The following is an 18,272-nucleotide window of genomic DNA, read 5'->3' on the forward strand; positions in this document are numbered from 1 at the left end:
TGTGGGACCAATCCTAGCCGTTAGCGCGCTTTAAAATAATACAGACGGTTTCAAATACTACATTTCACTGACTTTCTAACGGTGTCAGTCCGTTTAAGTTTCAACAGTTGGGTCAAATATTCGTACCAACATGTATTTAACGATATTTATCCGATATTACTAGGTTGCATCGCTTTTAACAGTGAAACGATTGACTGTGGGACTTAATTGAAGTAACTTTCGACTGCGAACTGATAAATGTGATAAATGAAAAAAATTGGACTCCAAGAAATAACATTCTTCTTAATTTGACATGATTCCTGGAACTCAGCGATTACATTTGGCGCTGTGGTAGCGCTTCATTTGAAAATTTAGATTATTAAGTCATTTTTTACTGTGGGACCAATCCTAGCTGTTAGCGCGCGCAGAAGTAATAGAGACAGTTTCAAATACTACATTTCACTGACTTTCTAACGGTGTCAGTCCGTTTGAGTTACAACGGTTGGGTCACCTATTCGTACCAACATGTATTTAGCGATATTTATCTGATATTACTAGGTTGCATCGCTTTTACCAGTGAAACGATTGACTGTGGGACTTAATTGAACTGATTTTGGACGGTGAACTTATAAATGTTATAAGTGAGACAATTGGACTCCAAGAAATAACATTCTTCTTAATTTGACATGATTGTCGGAACTCAGCGATTACACTGGGCGCTGTAGTAGCGCTTCATTTAAAAATTTAGATGAATAAGTCAATTTTTACTGTGGGACCAATCCTAGCCGTTATCTGGCGCTGAAGAAATAGCGACAGTTTCAAAAACTACATTTCATTGACTTTCGAACGGTGTCAGTCCGTTTGAGTTGTAACGGTTGCGTCACATATTTGTACCAACATGTATTTAGCGATAATTTTCTGATATTACTAGGTTGAATCGCTCTTAACAATGAAACGATTGACTGTGGGACTTAATTGAACTGATTATGGACTGCGACCTTAAGGATGTGAAAGTGAGACAATTGGCCTACAAGAAATAACATTCTTCTTAACTTGACATGACTGCCGAAACTCAGCGATTACACTAGGCGCTGTGGTAGCGCTTCAATTAAAAATTAAGATTAAAAAATTATTTTTTACTGTGGGACCAATCCTAGCCGTTATCGCGCGCTGAAGAAATAGCGACAGTTTCAAAAACTACATTTAGTTGACTTTTTAACGGTGTCAGTCCGTTTGAGTTGTAACGGTTGCGTCACATATTTGTACCAACATGTATGTAGCTATATTTTTCTGATATTACTAGGTTGCATCGCTTTTAACAATGAAACGATTGACTGTGGGACTTAATTGAACTGATTATGGACTGTGACCTTAAAAATGTAAAAGTGAGACAATTTGACTTTAAGAAATAACATTCTTCTTAATTTGACATGACTGCCGAAACTCAGCGATTACATTAGGCGCTGTGGTAGCGCTTCAATTAAAAATTAAGATAAAAAAGTTATTTTTTACTGTGGGACCAATCCTAGACCTTAGCGCGGGCTGAAGTAATAGAGGCAGTTTCAAATACTACATTTCACTGACTTTCTAACGGTATCAGTCCGTTTGTGTTTTAACGGTTGGGTCACATATTCGTACCAACATGTATTTAGCGATATTTATCTGATATTACTAGGTTGCATCGCTTTCAGCAGTGAAACGATTGACTGTGGGAGTTAATTGAACTAACTTTAGACTGTGACCTGATAAATGTGATAAATAAGAAATTTGGACTCCAAGAAATAACATTTCTCTTAATTTGACATGATTGCCGGAACTCAGCGATTACACTGGGCGCTGTGGCATCGTTTCTTTTAAAAATTTAGATTAATGAGTCATGTGTTGCTGTGGGACCAATCCTAGCCGTTAGCGCGCGCTAAAATAATACAGACAGTTTCAAATGCTACATTTCACTGACTTTCTAACGGTGTCAGTCCGTTTAAGTTTCAACAGTTGGGTCAAATATTCGTACCAACATGTATTTAGCGATATTTTTCTCATATTACTAGGTTGCATTTGTTTTAACAGTGAAACAATTGACTGTGGCACACAATTGAATTGATTTTGGACGGTGAACTTATAAATGTTATAAGTGAGACAATTGGACTCCAAGAAATAACATTCTTCTTAATTTGACATGATTGTCGGAACTCAGCGATTACACTGGGCGCTGTAGTAGCCCTTCATTTAAAAATTTAGATGAATAAGTCAATTTTTACTGGGGGACCAATCCTAGCCGTTATCTGGCGCTGAAGAAATAGCGACAGTTTCAAAAACTACATTTCATTGACTTTCGAACGGTGTCAGTCCGATTGAGTTGTAACGGTTGCGTCACATATTTGTACCAACATGTATTTAGCGATAATTTTCTGATATTACTAGGTTGAATCGCTCTTAACAATGAAACGATTGACTGTGGGACTTAATTGAACTGATTATGGACTGCGACCTTAAGGATGTGAAAGTGAGACAATTGGCCTACAAGAAATAACATTCTTCTTAACTTGACATGACTGCCGAAACTCAGCGATTACACTAGGCGCTGTGGTAGCGCTTCAATTAAAAATTAAGATTAAAAAATTATTTTTTACTGTTGGACCAATCCTAGCCGTTATAGCGCGCTGAAGAAATAGCGACAGTTTCAAACATTTCATTGACTTTCTAACGGTGACAGTCCGTTTGAGTTACAACGGTTGGGTCACATATTCGTACCAACATGTATTTAGCGATATTTTTCTCATATGACTAGGTTGCATTGCTTTTAACAGTGAAGCGGTTGACTGTGGCACATAATTGAACTGATTTTGGACTGTGACCTTATAAATTTTAAAGGGAAGACAATTGGACCCCAAGAAATAACATTTTTCTTAATTTGACATGATTGCCGAAACTCAGCGATTACACTGGGCGCTGTGGTAGCGCTTCAATTAAAAATTAAGATAAAAAAGGTATATTTTACTGTAGGACCAATCCTAGCCGTTAGCGCGCGCTGAAGTAATAGTGACAGTTTCAAATACTACATTTCACTGACTTTCTAACGGTGTCACTCCGTTTGAGTTTCAACGGTTGGGTCACATATTCGGACCAACATGTATTTAGCGATATTTATCTGATATTACTAGGTTGCATCGCTTTTAGCAGTGAAACGATTGACTGTGGGACTTAATTGAACTATCTTTGGACTGTGACCTGATAAATGTGATAAATGAGACAAATTGAGTCCAAGAAATAACATTCTTCTTAATTTGACATGATTCCTGGAACTCAGCGATTACACTGGGCGCTGTGGTAGCGCTTCATTTGAAAATTTAGAATAATAAGTCATTTTTTACTGTGGGACCAATCCTAGCCGTTATTGCGCGCTGAAGAAATAGTGACAGTTTCAAAAACTACATTTCATTGACTTTCTAACGGTGACAGTCCGTTTGAGTTACAACGGTTGGGTCACATATTCGTACCAACATGTATTTAGCGATATTTTTCTCATATGACTAGGTTGCATTGCTTCTAACAGTGAAACGGTTGACTGTGGCACATAATTGAACTGATTTTGGACTGTGACCTTATAAATGTTAAAGGGAAGACAATTGGACCCCAAGAAATAACATTCTTCTTAATTTGACATGATTGCCGGAACTCAGCGATTACACTGTGCGCTGTGGTAGCGCTTCAAGTAAAAACTTAGATTAATAAGTCATTTTTTACTGCCGAGCAATTCCTAGCCGTTATTGCGTGCTGAAGAAATAGTGACAGCTTCAAAAACTACATTTCATTGACTTTCTAACGGTGTCATTCCGTTTGAGTTACAACGGTTGGGTCACCTATTCGTACCAACATGTATTTAGCGATATTTTTCTGTTATTACTAGGTTGCATCGCTTTTAACAATGAAACGATTGACTGTGGGACTTAATTGAAGTAACTTTGGACTGTGAACTGATAAATGTGATAAATGAAAAAAATTAGACTCCAAGAAATAACATTCTTCTTAATTTGACATGATTCCTGGAACTCAGCGATTACACTGGGCGCTGTGGTAGCGCTTCATTTGAAAATTTAGATTAATAAGTCATTTTTTACTGTTGGACCAATCCTAGCCGTTGTAGCGCGCTGAAGAAATAGCGACAGTTTCAAAAACTACATTTCATTGACTTTCTAACGGTGACAGTCCGTTTGAGTTACAACGGTTGGGTCACATATTCGTACCAACATGTAATTAGCGATATTTTTGTCATATGACTAGGTTGCATTGCTTTTAACAGTGAAACGGTTGACTGTGGCACATAATTGAACTGATTTTGGACTGTGACCTGATAAATGTGATAAATGAGACAAATTGAGTCCAAGAAATAACATTCTTCTTAATTTGACATAATTGCCGGAACTCAGCGATTACACTGTGCGCTGTGGTAGCGCTTCAATTGAAAATTTAGATTAATAAGTCATTTTTTACTGTGGGACCAATCCTAGCCGTTATAGCGCGCTGATGAAATAGCGACAGTTTCAAAAACTACATTTCATTGACTTTCTAACGGTGACAGTCCGTTTGAGTTACAACGGTTGGGTCACATATTCGTACCAACATGTATTTAGCGATATTTTTCTCATATGACTAGGTTGCATTGCTTTTAACAGTAAAGCGGTTGACTGTGGCACATAATTGTACTGATTTTGGACTGTGACCTTATAAATTTTAAAGGGAAGACAATTGGACCCCAAGAAATAACATTTTTCTTAATTTGACATGATTGCCGAAACTCAGCGATTACACTGGGCGCTGTGGTAGCGCTTCAATTAAAAATTAAGATAAAAAAGGAATATTTTACTGTGGGACCAATCCTAGCCGTTAGCGCGCGCTGAAGTAATAGAGACAGCTTCAAATACTACATTTCACTGACTTTCTAACGGTGTCACTCCGTTTGAGTTACAACAGTTGGGTCACATATTCGTACCAACATGTATTTAGCGACATTTATCTGATATTACTAGGTTGCATTGCTTTTAACAGTGAAACGATTGACTGTGGGACTTAATTGAACTAACTTTGAACTGTGAACTGATAAATGTGATTAATGAAAAAATTGGTCTCCAAGAAATAACATTCTTCTTAATTTGACATGATTCCCGGAAGTCAGCGATTACACTGGGCGCTGTGGTAGCGCTTCAATTAAAAATTAAGATAAAAAAGTTATTTTTTACTGTGGGACCAATCCTAGCCGTTAGCGCGCGCTGAAGTAATAGAGACAGTTTCAAATACTACATTTCACTGACTTTCTAACGTTGTCAGTCCGTTTGACTTATAACGGTTGGGTCACATATTTGTACCAACATATATTTAGCGATATTTTTCTGATATTACTAGGTTGCATCGCTTTTAACAATGAAACGATTGACTGTGGGACTTAATTGGACTGATTATGGACTGTGACCTTAAAAATGTGAAAGTGAGACAATTGGACTCCAAGAAATAACACTCTTCTTAATTTGACATGATTAACGAAACTCAGCGATTACACTAGGCGCTCTGGTAGCGCTTCAATTAAAAATTAAGATAAAAAAGTTATTTTTTACTGTGGGACCAATCCTAGCCGTTAGCGCGCGCTGAAGTAATAGAGACAGTTTCAAATACTACATTTCACTGACTTTCTAACGTTGTCAGTCCGTTTGACTTATAACGGTTGGGTCACATATTTGTACCAACATATATTTAGCGATATTTTTCTGATATTACTAGGTTGCATCGCTTTTAACAATGAAACGATTGACTGTGGGACTTAATTGAACTGATTATGGACTGTGACCTTAAAAATGTGAAAGTGAGACAATTGGACTCCAAGAAATAACATTCTTCTTAATTTGACATGACTTCCGAAACTCAGCGATGACACTAGGCGCTGTGGTAGCGCTTCAATTAAAAATTAAAATAAAAAAGTCACTTTTTACTGTGGGACCAATCCTAGCCGTTAGCGCGCGCTGAAGTAATAGAGACAGTTTCAAATACTACATTTCACTGACTTTCTAACGGTGTCAGTCCGTTTGAGTTTCAACGGTTGGGTCACATATTCGTACCAACATGTATTTAGCGATATTTATCTGATATTACTAGGTTGCATCGCGTTTAGCAGTGAAACGATTGACTGTGGGACTTAATTGAACTAACTTTGGACAGTGCCTGATAAATGTGATAAATGAAAAAAATTGGACTCCAAGAAGTAACATTCTTCTTAATTTGACATGATTGCCGGAACTCAGCGATTACACTGTGCGCTGTGGTAGCGCTTCATTTAAAAATTTAGATTAATAAGTCATTTTTCAGTGTGGAACCAATCCTAGACGTTATCGCGCGCTGAAGAACTATCGACAGTTTCAAAAACTACATTTCATTGACTTTCTAACGGTGTCAGTCCGTTTGCGTTTCACCGATCCCAGCCGTTATCGCGCGCTGAAGAAATGGCGACAGCTTCAAAAACTACATTTCATTGACTTTCTAACGGTGTCAGTCCGTTTGAGTTACAACGGTTGGGTCACCTATTCGTACCAACATGTATTTAGCGATATTTTTCTCATATTACTAGGTTGCATTGCTTTTAACAGAGAAACGATTGACTGTGGCACATAATTGAACTGATTTTGGACTGTGACCTTATAAATGTTATAATTGTTACAATTGGACTCCAAGAAATAACATTCTTCTTAATTTGACATGATTCCCGGAAGTCAGCGATTACACTGGGCGCTGTGGTAGCGCTTCATTTAAAAATTTAGATTAATAAGTCATTTTCTACTGTGGGACCAATCCTAGCCGTTATCGCGCGCTGAAGAAATAGCGACAGTTTCACAAACTACATTTTATTGACTTTCTAACGGTATCAGTCCGTCTGAGTTACAACGGTTAGGTCACCTATTCGTACCAACATGTATTTAGCGTTATTTTTCTCACATAACTAGGTTGCGTTGCTTTTAACAATGAAACGATTGACTGTGGGACTTAATTGAACTGATTATGGACTGTGACCTTAAAAATGTGAAAGTGAGACAATTGGACTCCAAGAAATAACATTCTTCTTATTTTGACATGACTTCCGAAACTCAGCGATGACACTAGGCGCTGTGGTAGCGCTTCAATTAAAAATTAAAATAAAAAAGTCATTTTTTACTGTGGGACCAATCCTAGACGTTATCGCGCGCTGAAGAACTATCGACAGTTTCAAAAACTACATTTCATTGACTTTCTAACGGTGTCAGTCCGTTTGAGTTACAACGGTTGGGTCACATATGTGTACCAACATGTATTTAGCGATATTTTTCTGATATTACTAGGTTGCATTGCTTTTAGCAGTGAAACGATTAACTGTGGCACATAATTGAACTGATTTTGGACTGTGACCTTATAAATGTTATAATTGTTACAATTGGACTCCAAGAAATAACATTCTTCTTAATTTGACATGATTACCGAAACTCAGCGATTACACTAGGCGCTCTGGTAGCGCTTCAATTAAAAATTAAGATAAAAAAGTTATTTTTTCTGTGGGACCAATCCTAGCCGTTAGCGCGCGCTGAAGTAATAGAGACAGTTTCAAAAACTACATTTTATTGACTTTCTAACGGTGTCAGTCCGTTTGCGTTTCACCGATCCCAGCCGTTATCGCGCGCTGAAGAAAAGGCGACAGCTTCAAAAACTACATTTCATTGACTTTCTAACGGTGTCAGTCCGTTTGAGTTACAACGGTTGGGTCACGTATTCGTACCAACATGTATTTAGCGATATTTTTCTCATATTACTAGGTTGCATTGCTTTTAACAGAGAAACGATTGACTGTGGCACATAATTGAACTGATTTTGGACTGTGACCTTATAAATGTTATAATTGTTACAATTGGACTCCAAGAAATAACATTCTCCTTAATTTGACATGATTCCCGGAAGTCAGCGATTACACTGGGCGCTGTGGTAGCGCTTCATTTAAAAATTTAGATTAATAAGTTATTTTCTACTGTGGGACCAATCCTAGCCGTTATCGCGCGCTGAAGAAATAGCGACAGTTTCACAAACTACATTTCATTGACTTTCTAACGGTGTCAGTCCGTTTGAGTTACAACGGTTGGGTCACATATGTGTACCAACATGTATTTAGCGATATTTTTCTGATATTACTAGGTTGCATTGCTTTTAGCAGTGAAACGATTAACTGTGGCACATAATTGAACTGATTTTGGACTGTGACCTTATAAATGTTATAATTGTTACAATTGGACTCCAAGAAATAACATTCTTCTTAATTTGACATGATTGCCGAAATTCAGCGATTACACTGGGTGCTGTGGTAGCGCTTCATTTAAAAATTTAGATAAATAAGTCAAATTTTACTGTGGGACCAATCCTAGCCATTATCGCCCGTGAAGAAATAGCGACAGTTTCAAAAACTACATTTCACTGACTTTCTAACGGTGTCAGTCCGTTTGAGTTATAACGGTTGGGTCACATATTTGTACCAACATGTATTTAGCGATATTTTTCTGATATTACTAGGTTGTATCGCTTTTAACAATGAAACGATTGACTGTGGGACTTAATTGGACTGATTATGGACTGTGACCTTAAAAATGTGAAAGTGAGACAATTGGACTCCAAGAAATAACATTCTTCTTAATTTGACATGATTACCGAAACTCAGCGATTACACTAGGCGCTCTGGTAGCGCTTCAATTAAAAATTAAGATAAAAAAGTTATTTTTTACTGTGGGACCAATCCTAGCCGTTAGCGCGCGCTGAAGTAATAGAGACAGTTTCAAAAACTACATTTTATTGACTTTCTAACGGTGTCAGTCCGTTTGCGTTTCACCGATCCCAGCCGTTATCGCGCGCTGAAGAAAAGGCGACAGCTTCAAAAACTACATTTCATTGACTTTCTAACGGTGTCAGTCCGTTTGAGTTACAACGGTTGGGTCACGTATTCGTACCAACATGTATTTAGCGATATTTTTCTCATATTACTAGGTTGCATTGCTTTTAACAGAGAAACGATTGACTGTGGCACATAATTGAACTGATTTTGGACTGTGACCTTATAAATGTTATAATTGTTACAATTGGACTCCAAGAAATAACATTCTCCTTAATTTGACATGATTCCCGGAAGTCAGCGATTACACTGGGCGCTGTGGTAGCGCTTCATTTAAAAATTTAGATTAATAAGTTATTTTCTACTGTGGGACCAATCCTAGCCGTTATCGCGCGCTGAAGAAATAGCGACAGTTTCACAAACTACATTTCATTGACTTTCTAACGGTGTCAGTCCGTTTGAGTTACAACGGTTGGGTCACATATGTGTACCAACATGTATTTAGCGATATTTTTCTGATATTACTAGGTTGCATTGCTTTTAGCAGTGAAACGATTAACTGTGGCACATAATTGAACTGATTTTGGACTGTGACCTTATAAATGTTATAATTGTTACAATTGGACTCCAAGAAATAACATTCTTCTTAATTTGACATGATTGCCGAAATTCAGCGATTACACTGGGTGCTGTGGTAGCGCTTCATTTAAAAATTTAGATAAATAAGTCAAATTTTACTGTGGGACCAATCCTAGCCATTATCGCCCGTGAAGAAATAGCGACAGTTTCAAAAACTACATTTCACTGACTTTCTAACGGTGTCAGTCCGTTTGAGTTATAACGGTTGGGTCACATATTTGTACCAACATGTATTTAGCGATATTTTTCTGATATTACTAGGTTGTATCGCTTTTAACAATGAAACGATTGACTGTGGGACTTAATTGGACTGATTATGGACTGTGACCTTAAAAATGTGAAAGTGAGACAATTGGACTCCAAGAAATAACATTCTTCTTAATTTGACATGATTACCGAAACTCAGCGATTACACTAGGCGCTCTGGTAGCGCTTCAATTAAAAATTAAGATAAAAAAGTTATTTTTTACTGTGGGACCAATCCTAGCCGTTAGCGCGCGCTGAAGTAATAGAGACAGTTTCAAATACTACATTTCACTGACTTTCTAACGTTGTCAGTCCGTTTGACTTATAACGGTTGGGTCACATATTTGTACCAACATATATTTAGCGATATTTTTCTGATATTACTAGGTTGCATCGCGTTTAGCAGTGAAACGATTGACTGTGGGACTTAATTGAACTAACTTTGGACAGTGCCTGATAAATGTGATAAATGAAAAAAATTGGACTCCAAGAAGTAACATTCTTCTTAATTTGACATGATTGCCGGAACTCAGCGATTACACTGTGCGCTGTGGTAGCGCTTCATTTAAAAATTTAGATTAATAAGTCATTTTTCACTGTGGAACCAATCCTAGACGTTATCGCGCGCTGAAGAACTATCGACAGTTTCAAAAACTACATTTCATTGACTTTCTAACGGTGTCAGTCCGTTTGCGTTTCACCGATCCCAGCCGTTATCGCGCGCTGAAGAAATGGCGACAGCTTCAAAAACTACATTTCATTGACTTTCTAACGGTGTCAGTCCGTTTGAGTTACAATAGTTGGGTCACCTATTCGTACCAACATGTATTTAGCGATATTTTTCTCATATTACTAGGTTGCATTGCTTTTAACAGAGAAACGATTGACTGTGGCACATAATTGAACTGATTTTGGACTGTGACCTTATAAATGTTATAATTGTTACAATTGGACTCCAAGAAATAACATTCTTCTTAATTTGACATGATTCCCGGAAGTCAGCGATTACACTGGGCGCTGTGGTAGCGCTTCATTTAAAAATTTAGATTAATAAGTCATTTTCTACTGTGGGACCAATCCTAGCCGTTATCGCGCGCTGAAGAAATAGCGACAGTTTCACAAACTACATTTTATTGACTTTCTAACGGTATCAGTCCGTCTGAGTTACAACGGTTAGGTCACCTATTCGTACCAACATGTATTTAGCGTTATTTTTCTCACATAACTAGGTTGCGTTGCTTTTAACAATGAAACGATTGACTGTGGGACTTAATTGAACTGATTATGGACTGTGACCTTAAAAATGTGAAAGTGAGACAATTGGACTCCAAGAAATAACATTCTTCTTATTTTGACATGACTTCCGAAACTCAGCGATGACACTAGGCGCTGTGGTAGCGCTTCAATTAAAAATTAAAATAAAAAAGTCATTTTTCACTGTGGGACCAATCCTAGACGTTATCGCGCGCTGAAGAACTATCGACAGTTTCAAAAACTACATTTCATTGACTTTCTAACGGTGTCAGTCCGTTTGAGTTACAACAGTTGGGTCACATATGTGTACCAACATGTATTTAGCGATATTTTTCTGATATTACTAGGTTGCATTGCTTTTAGCAGTGAAACGATTAACTGTGGCACATAATTGAACTGATTTTGGACTGTGACCTTATAAATGTTATAATTGTTACAATTGGACTCCAAGAAATAACATTCTTCTTAATTTGACATGATTGCCGAAATTCAGCGATTACACTGGGTGCTGTGGTAGCGCTTCATTTAAAAATTTAGATAAATAAGTCAATTTTTACTGTGGGACCAATCCTAGCCGTTATCGCCCGTGAAGAAATAGCGACAGTTTCAAAAACTACATTTCACTGACTTTCTAACGGTGTCAGTCCGTTTGAGTTATAACGGTTGGGTCACATATTTGTACCAACATCTATTTAGCGATATTTTTCTGATATTACTAGGTTGTATCGCTTTTAACAATGAAACGATTGACTGTGGGACTTAATTGGACTGATTATGGACTGTGACCTTAAAAATGTGAAAGTGAGACAATTGGACTCCAAGAAATAACATTCTTCTTAATTTGACATGATTACCGAAACTCAGCGATTACACTAGGCGCTCTGGTAGCGCTTCAATTAAAAATTAAGATAAAAAAGTTATTTTTTACTGTGGGACCAATCCTAGCCGTTAGCGCGCGCTGAAGTAATAGAGACAGTTTCAAATACTACATTTCACTGACTTTCTAACGTTGTCAGTCCGTTTGACTTATAACGGTTGGGTCACATATTTGTACCAACATATATTTAGCGATATTTTTCTGATATTACTATGTTGCATCGCTTTTAACAATGAAACGATTGACTGTGGGACTTAATTGAACTGATTATGGACTGTGACCTTAAAAATGTGAAAGTGAGACAATTGGACTCCAAGAAATAACATTCTTCTTAATTTGACATGACTTCTGAAACTCAGCGATGACACTAGGCGCTGTGGTAGCGCTTCAATTAAAAATTAAAATAAAAAAGTCACTTTTTACTGTGGGACCAATCCTAGCCGTTAGCGCGCGCTGAAGTAATAGAGACAGTTTCAAATGCTACATTTCACTGACTTTCTAACGGTGTCAGTCCGTTTGAGTTTCAACGGTTGGGTCACATATTCGTACCAACATGTATTTAGCGATATTTATCTGATATTACTAGGTTGCATCGCGTTTAGCAGTGAAACGATTGACTGTGGCACATAATTGAACTGATTTTGGACTGTGACCTTATAAATGATATAATTGTTACAATTGGACTCCAAGAAATAACATTCTTCTTAATTTGACATGATTGCCGAAACTCAGCGATTACATTGTGTGCTGTGGTTGCGCTTCATTTAAAAATTTAGATAAATAAGTCAATTTTTACTGTGGGACCAATCCTAGCCGTTATCGCCCGTGAAGAAATAGCGACAGTTTCAAAAACTACATTTCACTGACTTTCTAACGGTGTCAGTCCGTTTGAGTTATAACGGTTGGGTCACATATTTGTACCAACATGTATTTAGCGATATTTTTCTGATATTACTAGGTTGCATCGCTTTTAACAATGAAACGATTGACTGTGGGACTTAATTGAACTGATTATGGACTGTGACCTTAAAAATGTGAAAGTGAGACAATTGGACTCCAAGAAATAACATTCTTCTTAATTTGACATGATTACCGAAACTCAGCGATTACACTAGGCGCTCTGGTAGCGCTTCAAATAAAAATTAAGATAAAAAAGTTATTTTTTACTGTGGGACCAATCCTAGCCGTTAGCGCGCTGAAGTAATAGCGACAGTTTCAAATACTACATTTCACTGACTTTCTAACGGTGTCAGTCCGTTTGAGTTTCAACGGTTGGGTCATATATTCGTACCAACATGTATTTAGCGATATTTTTCTCATATTACTAGGTTGCATTGCTTTTAACAGAGAAACGATTGACTGTGGCACATAATTGAACTGATTTTGGACTGAGATCATATAAATGTTATAAGTGAGACAAGTTGACTCCCAGAAATAACATTCTTCTTAATTTGACATGATTGCCGTAACTTAGCGATTACACTTGGTGCTGTTGTAGCGCTTCATTTAAAAATTTAGATAAATAAGTCAATTTTTACTGTGGGACCAATCCTAGCCGTTATCGCCCGTGAAGAAATAGCGACAGTTTCAAAAACTACATTTCACTGACTTTCTAACGTTGTCAGTCCGTTTGACTTATAACGGTTGGGTCACATATTTGTACCAACATATATTTAGCGATATTTTTCTGATATTACTATGTTGCATCGCTTTTAACAATGAAACGATTGACTGTGGGACTTAATTGAACTGATTATGGACTGTGACCTTAAAAATGTGAAAGTGAGACAATTGGACTCCAAGAAATAACATTCTTCTTAATTTGATATGACTTCTGAAACTCAGCGATGACACTAGGCGCTGTGGTAGCGCTTCAATTAAAAATTAAAATAAAAAAGTCACTTTTTACTGTGGGACCAATCCTAGCCGTTAGCGCGCGCTGAAGTAATAGAGACAGTTTCAAATGCTACATTTCACTGACTTTCTAACGGTGTCAGTCCGTTTGAGTTTCAACGGTTGGGTCACATATTCGTACCAACATGTATTTAGCGATATTTATCTGATATTACTAGGTTGCATCGCGTTTAGCAGTGAAACGATTGACTGTGGCACATAATTGAACTGATTTTGGACTGTGACCTTATAAATGATATAATTGTTACAATTGGACTCCAAGAAATAACATTCTTCTTAATTTGACATGATTGCCGAAACTCAGCGATTACATTGTGTGCTGTGGTTGCGCTTCATTTAAAAATTTAGATAAATAAGTCAATTTTTACTGTGGGACCAATCCTAGCCGTTATCGCCCGTGAAGAAATAGCGACAGTTTCAAAAACTACATTTCACTGACTTTCTAACGGTGTCAGTCCGTTTGAGTTATAACGGTTGGGTCACATATTTGTACCAACATGTATTTAGCGATATTTTTCTGATATTACTAGGTTGCATCGCTTTTAACAATGAAACGATTGACTGTGGGACTTAATTGAACTGATTATGGACTGTGACCTTAAAAATGTGAAAGTGAGACAATTGGACTCCAAGAAATAACATTCTTCTTAATTTGACATGATTACCGAAACTCAGCGATTACACTAGGCGCTCTGGTAGCGCTTCAAATAAAAATTAAGATAAAAAAGTTATTTTTTACTGTGGGACCAATCCTAGCCGTTAGCGCGCTGAAGTAATAGCGACAGTTTCAAATACTACATTTCACTGACTTTCTAACGGTGTCAGTCCGTTTGAGTTTCAACGGTTGGGTCATATATTCGTACCAACATGTATTTAGCGATATTTTTCTCATATTACTAGGTTGCATTGCTTTTAACAGAGAAACGATTGACTGTGGCACATAATTGAACTGATTTTGGACTGAGATCATATAAATGTTATAAGTGAGACAAGTTGACTCCCAGAAATAACATTCTTCTTAATTTGACATGATTGCCGTAACTTAGCGATTACACTTGGTGCTGTTGTAGCGCTTCATTTAAAAATTTAGATAAATAAGTCAATTTTTACTGTGGGACCAATCCTAGCCGTTATCGCCCGTGAAGAAATAGCGACAGTTTCAAAAACTACATTTCACTGACTTTCTAACGGTGTCAGTCCGTTTGAGTTATAACGGTTGGGTCACATATTTGTACCAACATGTATTTAGCGATATTTTTCTGATATTACTAGGTTGCATCGCTTTTAACAATGAAACGATTGACTGTGGGACTTAATTGAACTGATTATGGACTGTGACCTTAAAAATGTGAAAGTGAGACAATTGGACTCCAAGAAATAACATTCTTCTTAATTTGACATGATTACCGAAACTCAGCGATTACACTAGGCGCTCTGGTAGCGCTTCAATTAAAAATTAAGATAAAAAAGTTATTTTTTACTGTGGGACCAATCCTAGCCGTTAGCGCGCTGAAGTAATAGCGACAGTTTCAAATACTACATTTCACTGACTTTCTAACGGTGTCAGTCCGTTTGAGTTTCAACGGTTGGGTCATATATTCGTACCAACATGTATTTAGCGATATTTTTCTCATATTACTAGGTTGCATTGCTTTTAACAGAGAAACGATTGACTGTGGCACATAATTGAACTGATTTTGGACTGAGATCATATAAATGTTATAAGTGAGACAAGTTGACTCCCAGAAATAACATTCTTCTTAATTTGACATGATTGCCGTAACTTAGCGATTACACTTGGTGCTGTTGTAGCGCTTCATTTAAAAATTTAGATTAATAAGTCATTTTTTACTGTGGGACCAATCCTAGCCGTTATCGCGCGCTGAAGGAATAGCGACAGTTTCAAAAACTACATTTCATTGACTTTTTAACGTTGTCAGTCCGTTTGAGTTTCGACGATCCCAGCCGTTGTCGCGCGCTGAAGAAATAGCGACAGTTTCAAAAACTACATTTCATTGACTTTTTAACGTTGTCAGTCCGTTTGAGTTATAACGGTTGGGTCACATATTTGTACCAACATGTATTTAGCGATATTTTTCTGATATTACTAGGTTGCATCGCTTTTAACAATGAAACGATTGACTGTGGCACATAATTGAACTGATTTTGGACTGTGACCTTATAAATGTTATAAGTGAAACAAATTGGACTCCAAGAAATAACATTCTTCTTAATTTGACATGATTGCCGTAACTTAGCGATTACACTTGGTGCTGTTGTAGCGCTTCATTTAAAAATTTAGATTAATAAGTCATTTTTTACTGTGGGACCAATCCTAGCCGTTATCGCGCGCTGAAGGAATAGCGACAGTTTCAAAAACTACATTTCATTGACTTTTTAACGTTGTCAGTCCGTTTGAGTTTCGACGATCCCAGCCGTTGTCGCGCGCTGAAGAAATAGCGACAGTTTCAAAAACTACATTTCATTGACTTTTTAACGTTGTCAGTCCGTTTGAGTTATAACGGTTGGGTCACATATTTGTACCAACATGTATTTAGCGATATTTTTCTGATATTACTAGGTTGCATCGCTTTTAACAATGAAACGATTGACTGTGGGACTTAATTGAACTGATTATGGACTGTGACCTTAAAAATGTGAAAGTGAGACAATTGGACTCCAAGAAATAACATTCTTCTTCATTTGACATGATTACCGAAACTCAGCGATTACACTGGGCGCTCTGGTAGCGCTTCAATTCAAAATTAAGATAAAAAAGTTATTTTTTACTGTGGGACCAATCCTAGCCGTTAGCGCGCGCTGAAGTAATAGAGACAGTTTCAAATACTACATTTCACTGACTTTCTAACGTTGTCAGTCCGTTTGAGTTATAACGGTTGGGTCACATAGTTGTACCAACATATATTTAGCGATATTTTTCTGATATTACTAGGTTGCATCGCTTTTAACAATGAAACGATTGACTGTGGGACTTAATTGAACTGATTATGGACTGTGACCTTAAAAATGTGAAAGTGAGACAATTGGACTCCAAGAAATAACATTCTTCTTAATTTGACATGACTTCCGAAACTCAGCGATGACACTAGGCGCTGTGGTAGCGCTTCAATTAAAAATTAAAATAAAAAAGTCACTTTTTACTGTGGGACCAATCCCAGCCTTTAGCGCGCGCTGAAGTAATAGAGACAGTTTCAAATACTACATTTCACTGACTTTCTAACGGTGTCAGTCCGTTTGAGTTTCAACGGTTGGGTCATATATTCGTACCAACATGTATTTAGCGATATTTTTCTCATATTACTAGGTTGCATTGCTTTTAACAATGAAACGATTGACTGTGGGACTTAATTGAACTGATTATGGACTGTGACCTTAAAAATGTGAAAGTGAGACAATTGGACTCCAAGAAATAACATTCTTCTTAATTTGACATGATTACCGAAACTCAGCGATTACACTGGGCGCTCTGGTAGCGCTTCAATTCAAAATTAAGATAAAAAAGTTATTTTTTACTGTGGGACCAATCCTAGCCGTTAGCGCGCGCTGAAGTAATAGAGACAGTTTCAAATACTACATTTCACTGACTTTCTAACGTTGTCAGTCCGTTTGAGTTATAACGGTTGGGTCACATAGTTGTACCAACATATATTTAGCGATATTTTTCTGATATTACTAGGTTGCATCGCTTTTAACAATGAAACGATTGACTGTGGGACTTAATTGAACTGATTATGGACTGTGACCTTAAAAATGTGAAAGTGAGACAATTGGACTCCAAGAAATAACATTCTTCTTAATTTGACATGACTTCCGAAACTCAGCGATGACACTAGGCGCTGTGGTAGCGCTTCAATTAAAAATTAAAATAAAAAAGTCACTTTTTACTGTGGGACCAATCCCAGCCTTTAGCGCGCGCTGAAGTAATAGAGACAGTTTCAAATACTACATTTCACTGACTTTCTAACGGTGTCAGTCCGTTTGAGTTTCAACGGTTGGGTCATATATTCGTACCAACATGTATTTAGCGATATTTTTCTCATATTACTAGGTTGCATTGCTTTTAACAGAGAAACGATTGACTGTGGCACATAATTGAACTGATTTTGGACTGAGATCATATAAATGTTATAAGTGAGACAAGTTGACTCCCAGAAATAACATTCTTCTTAATTTGACATGATTGCCGTAACTTAGCGATTACACTTGGTGCTGTTGTAGCGCTTCATTTAAAAATTTAGATTAATAAGTCATTTTTTACTGTGGGACCAATCCTAGCCGTTATCGCGCGCTGAAGGAATAGCGACAGTTTCAAAAACTACATTTCATTGACTTTCTAACGTTGTCAGTCTGTTTGGGTTTCAACGATGCCAGCCTTTATCGCGCGCTGAAGAAATAGCGACAGTTTCAAAAACTACATTTCATTCACTTTCTAACGGTATCAATCCGCCTCAGTTACAA

Source organism: Hydractinia symbiolongicarpus, chromosome 2 (assembly GCF_029227915.1).
Source record: "Hydractinia symbiolongicarpus strain clone_291-10 chromosome 2, HSymV2.1, whole genome shotgun sequence".
NCBI lineage: Eukaryota > Metazoa > Cnidaria > Hydrozoa > Anthoathecata > Hydractiniidae > Hydractinia > Hydractinia symbiolongicarpus.